General features: G+C 37.9%; 1 long non-coding RNA gene across 1 annotated transcript in view; it reads left to right on the top strand.

Annotated features, from left to right (window-relative positions):
* Window positions 1-422: 422 nt before the first annotated feature.
* LOC143683992 (uncharacterized) overlaps window positions 423-6,271 on the top strand; it is a 42,582-nt gene continuing 36,733 nt past the window's right edge. Inside the window, exon 1 of the long non-coding RNA XR_013175783.1 lies at window positions 423-544. This is a non-coding gene — a long non-coding RNA (uncharacterized LOC143683992). The remainder of the gene's footprint in view (window positions 545-6,271) is intronic.

Genomic DNA, 6,271 nt, shown 5'->3' with positions numbered 1-6,271 from the left:
ATGGCATTTGACAACTTGTGGATATATTCCTAAAATAGTGTTAGATTACAAAAGATTCAGAAACAATATGCATATTATGACCTCCATTTTGCTAAAAGGAGCACAAAATGTGAATATATACATAGATATATACACACTCACACTAATCAATAGAATACACCAGAAGGATAGATACATAAATGTTCACTATGTAATAGTATGTAAATTTGTTTTCTGAGTACATTTTCTGGATTGTCCAAATTTTCTCTTCTGAAGCTATTTCACTTTTTTAATAATTAAAAAAAACAACAACGATACTTATCTTAAAAAAGGAACTTTAACATAATCCTAAATGTTTCTGTGTTCCAAAGACAAGTTGGGAAAATATAGAAAGAGGTAACATTGCAAATTTGGGTGTACCCTGGCCTTGAAAGACAAAAAGTCAAAGACATGAATTTAGCTGCTTTAAGTGAGTGGGAGAAGGAATTGAATTAAGTGACCTAGAATGTTTACATTTATGGGAACCTTGACAATCATGGAATGTGACACCCTCATCTTAAATAAGGTAGGCACTACAGAGAAAGAAAATGACTAACACCAAGTAAAACAGTTAGATAGTGGTAGAGATGGGATTATTCAATTATTTTTCATCAAACATTTAAGCTTCTACTCTCTGCCTGGTGCAAGGGTTACAATAGTGAAAGTGAAAGATGTTGTTTTCCCTCAAGCGAAATGGGAAGAAACACAAATGTACATCCAAACATAGTAGAAATGTGCCATCTAGTACAGTAGCCACGAGACACGTGGCCATCAAGCAATTGAAATGCAGCTGGTCCAACTAATGCACTGTAAGTCTAAAATATACACTGGATTTACATGAAGGATATAAAATATCTCAATATTTTCATACTGATTACATGTAAAAATGATAGTATTTTATACATATTAGGTTAAATCAAACATATTATTAAAATTAATTTCACTTTTTTTTTTTTTACCATTTTAAAACATGGCTACTAGATAATTTAAAATTGCATATGTGATTTGCATTGAATTTCTACTGGATAGTGCTACATATGCTCCATGATACAATGTTAGAAATGGGAATACAGGGCTGGGAGGTTCAGATGAAGCTGAAAGTTCAGATGAGGGACTTGACTGAGTCTTGGAGACAGATAAAGCCTATGAAAGGAAGGGACATCTAAACTGAGTAGTAAGTGAAAGTTAGGCTAGAACAGGGTGGGGGTAGGGTGGGGGAGTACAGTCAAAGATAAAACCAAGTCTTACAGAAGGCTATCATTTGCAAAGTCAGACTTTTTCGTTAAATAGCAAGTTGCAATCCTTTTAAAAATGAATTTCCCCTCCTAATGGGAGACTTTGACAGCCCCATAATTCCAGGCCTGGGAGTGGGGACATGGACTTCAGTAACTAACCACCAACATTGTCCTTCCTCCTTTAATATCTTATTATGAGATAAGCTCATTTCAGGGAAGGGTAAATTCTGCCTAGACCAGAGAAAAATAATGACATTGAATTAGCTAGATAAATGGCAAAGAGTAATCCGCATGAAATTCTTAAATTTGGATTGGGAAGGGAGATTCAGCATTGGTCAGAGTGCCTCTGATTATCCAATTTATTCTCAGCCAAGAAAATGAATGTGCTCTATAAAATATTTCTGGAATAACCTTTTAGTGAAAAACAATAGAAATTTGAAGACAGATTAAGGTTTAGTGTCACAAAAGATTACAGTATGAACAGACTGTCCTCATAGGGGTCTGTTTAACTGGTGACAAGCTGGAGGAGGGGAGAACAGTAAAGCTATTTGACATGAAAAATGTGAATTCGCTCCCTGACTGTTTACTAGCATTCACAAGTAGCAGGAAATGAGCCATGAAATGTATTGTCAAACATTCAGTGTTCAAAATATAATGTATTATTTTAAGTTGGGCATTTTGCTTCTGAGATCCTCACTCTCAATTTGTCCACCTCCAGAATAGATGAATTGGCCTTTCATCATGCCCTTCCCAGATCATAATGGTAAGCTGTGGCAGAAATTGGGAATTGGCCTTCCAAAAGCAATTTACAGCTCCCTTTTCTCTTGCCTCCCTGTGTTATGGAAGCTTACAGAACTTGAATCCTTACCTTTCCAGACCCCACTGCAGTTAACAGCAGTCATGTGACTTGGCTTTTGCCCAATCAGATTGAGGTATCAGTCTCTATGGAGAATGTTCTTTCTCCAATAAAAAAAGGTTGAGTCCTGATAAAAGAGAATTCCATGTCCTTCTCCTTTTCTCCTCCTTTGGCCTTATTTCTAGAAGCGTACATGAATAAATGAGCCAAACAAAAGAGATCAACTTTAAATGAAAATATAGAAGTGTTTTTTGTTTTACATGTTCAGCTCTTGTAACTTAACATTGTTCCTTTAATTAGAGATCCCAGGATATGTTATTCCTCCTTTCCCATTTTCCCCTCTCTTCCTTACTCTTCATTCATTGGTATATGGAATTCACATGTATGGAGTCTTTACTATATACAGGGTGCTAAGTCTAGGCTCTGAAGATGGAGTGCTTTGCAATTTAAATAGAATCTTTACCTTCAATAAACATATATTCTAGTGCAGATTTGAGAAGAGAGGGAAAAATAAATAAATAAAACATTATGCCAGGTGGTGGAAATTGCTATAGGGAAAAAAACAAAGCAGTGTTAGGGGATAAAACGTGATGTAAATACTGTTTTGTATGGGCTCATCAGGAAAGACCCCTTGGAGGAGGCACCATTTGAGCAGAGAACTGATAATAAGGAAGAAGCAAATCATGCAAGTACTCATGGAAGTACTCCAGGTAAAGGGACAGGCAGGTACAAGGAACCCGTGATGTGGACTTGTCTGACAAGAAAAAGACCAGTGAGACCAGCGCAGAGATAAGAAGTAAGAGGACAGTTTGGAGAAATAATCAAGAGCTTCTTTCTTTTCTTTCTTTCATATCTTCCCACTTATTATTCCTAACATACAATAGAAATGTCTGCCAACTGGTAAGCTCAGAAATAGATTCACTAGGCATGTTTTATATTTTCTAGCTCCTGCAACAGTGTGGGCTCTTTGGGTTGCCGAGGCTAGTTTACAGGGTCAAACTTTTGCTCCCAGTTCAGAGAGAGCCTCCAAGACATCACCACGTGTCCTCCTATTTTGGACAATGGTGCCTGGTTTTCAAGTGTCTGTACTTATCTTGTCCCCTCATGACTTTCCATTACTTACCTGCCTCATTTTCAGGCCCATCTTTGATTACATGAATTGGGATGTCAGTTGAAAGAGATGGAAATCACCCAAACAATTGTAAGGAATAAAGTGGCGATTTATAGAAAGGGTAGTCTAGTGAAATTCTAAGACAAGAATTCACTTGAATTCTCAAAAGAGATAAGAACTGAAAAATGGAAGGCCACCATTTTCCTCTCAGTCCGCTTGGTACAAAATGGCTACTTCAACCCTGCCAAGCATATATGGTACAGTATTAGTCCCATGAAGAAACCTACAGAATTCTGACCCTTTGTCCCCAAATCCAAATTCCTTAAGGACAAAAAATACATTGGATAAGATGACTATTCTGTTTTAATCAGGAATGGCCATAGGTTGAGGGAGAGGGTCACATGATATGACAGTGTTTCTACTCCATTCTCTAGATAATAGCCAGGATGCTACTTTTCAAATGAAAAACAGACTATGTCATTACCATGACTAAAATCTTCCCATGTCTTCTCACTGCATTTATTAAAAAATCTAAATTCCTTACCTTTCCCTGAGGGACCCTGCTTGATCCAGCCCCACAGCTCTCTACTTCCTGAACTCATTATCCCTCTTCTTCCATGTTTTGTTTTGTTTCCCATGCTGGCCTTTTTGTCTGTCCCTTGACTCAAGTGAGGCTTGTTTCCAGCTCAGGGCCTTTGCCATGACTGTTTCTCTTACATGAAACACATTGTCCTCAAATCTTGGCATAGTTGGCTTCTTCTCATAATACACAACTGAGCTCAGCTGAATGTCCCCTTCCTGGATAGGCTGCCTCTGACTAGCCACTCTAGAGGAGCCTCTGCTCCTTTTTCATCCCCAGTTCCTTTCTATCACATGATCTTCCAAAATTTTCACTGATTTTATTGATCTGTTAATGTCTCCCCTTACCTGCAAGAGAAAGTCAGATTTGCAAGGGCAAGGATTTTGGCCAGTCTTGCTCACTGTCATATCCCCTGTGCCTGGAATTAGGTCTGGCATATAATAGGTGCTTAATAAATATCTAATGAATCAATAACTGTTTTCTCAGGTCCCTCCCTGGCCAAGAAATTAGTAAACAGCCAGTTATATAAAGAAGTCATTGGTCCTTGGATGGAGTATAGAGCAGTCATCTGCAACATTAGAAACCTTTAGATGTTTCAGTATTTCTAACAAAGGTGAGGGTAAATGGATTCATGCATACACACAAATGCTCTTGGAGAAAATTGGAGATAGAAGGTGATCTTGACATTGTTCCCTGTCTGGAGACATTCAGCTGCTAAATTGGTCTGATACATAGTTTGCAAACAAAGTTCCACAATTAGCTCTTCTGTAAAAAATTTCACAATTAACTCTTTTATTTGGTTTCATTTAGTTAAGTAGAGCTTCTTTGAAATGTGACCTCTTCTCTCTCCCTCCCACCCTCATAAAAATAATCAGTTTTTCAGGTAGAATATTGTAATAGCATCACTTTTCTTTTGTACCAACTAAAACGACCTGTTAAGTAGAGTTTAGCAAAATTTGTGGTCAGATTGGCACAAGTTGGAGTCAGATCACATAAACTAAACCACCAGGTTTTAATAATCATCTGTAATATCTTCAGTGAAATATGAAAATCAACCCACTAAATCACCCTTGCTGATTTCTACTGGCTCTTACTGATTATCTGGCAAATATCAATCCCCCCACAAGAAAATAAAAATGTATATATACAATACCATCTGTATATATGTGTATACAATTCTATTTATTATATTTCTAACCTCATTGACAATTTCTCTTCAGGGTATGCAAATTAGTAAGAGTCCCACCCACATTTTGCTGACAATCTCTATTCATTATTTATAGCTCCACATCATAAATGTCTCATGTGCATAAATGATTTGAGCTTGATATTAAGGATGTCTCCAACTGCCCACTACTGCCAGTTTGATGGAACCCCTGATTGCTAAGCAGATTTCACTCATTAGCCCCTAAAGCTGAGTCCTCACCTAAATTACTGTCTTGCCTCTTTGGAAGGAGAGGGAGGAACAGAGAGCCTTAGGGGTATTAACACTCTCCCCCACCTTTCCTTTGTGAGGACAATGCACTCTCTTGTCCTACTGTTCTATCCCTCTTTGAGAAATTATGAAGTTAAGAATAGAAAACAAATGAAATGCAATCAGATGGTAATAATTTCTTGTGTTGGTATATTGCTTGTGACTTACAAGGCATTTTCCTATACATGAATTCATTTGATCCTTTTAACAACCCTGTGATGTAGGCAGGATAACAGTCAAAGCTACCCTTTTACAGATGTGTAAGAGTGATCCAGAGATGATGCCAAGTGATTTGCTTAAGGTTAAACAGCTAGTAAATTGTCGAGCCAGGAATAGAAACTCAACTTTTGACAAGCTCTATCCAGCAAGCTTTTCATGATACCCTTCATGGTATTATGTTTTGTTTAACCAAATGGTATATTGCTATCCCAACCATTACCCTAATAGTAAATTTTCTAGCTAAATAGTACATTTTGAAACCTGATAAAATCTTTTCATTAACACTTCTAAGCACTCTGTAGCCTTAACTGCTTTGTTTAGGTCTCAAAAGGAGGAAGAGTAGCTATTGTCTCTTCCTCACAGATTCTCTTATAAGGATGCTAGCACCATAAGAAGATACATTTTAAAAACAAAACATTGGCTTGCATCTCATCCTAAACTCTACAGAGCTCTGGGTGACCCACTGGACTGCCATTGCTCAACCGTGTTCCCTTCCTGAGTTTTACCCACCCCCAAGCACACACTCCTCTCTCTGACAGGACCCTGCTTGTACTACTGTGATGCATTTCCTTCTCTTTCCCACTGAGGCTGCTGGGTGAAGAGGAATGTCCTTTTGTAGGTAACTCTGGAGCACTACAGATGCTCCCTGCCTTTCCCTGTTTTCAGATTTCTCATACATTTCTTTTTTGCTTAGAGACAAACATCCAACTTGGGAAATAGAACTCAAAGTGAAGCTAGGGAAACACAAGAAGGAGGAGCAAGAATCAGCAGTCAGTGA

Source organism: Tamandua tetradactyla, chromosome 1 (assembly GCF_023851605.1).
Source record: "Tamandua tetradactyla isolate mTamTet1 chromosome 1, mTamTet1.pri, whole genome shotgun sequence".
Taxonomy (NCBI): Eukaryota; Metazoa; Chordata; class Mammalia; order Pilosa; family Myrmecophagidae; genus Tamandua; species Tamandua tetradactyla.
Note: the sequence above shows the minus strand (reverse complement) of the source record. Positions and strands in the feature narration are given on the sequence as shown.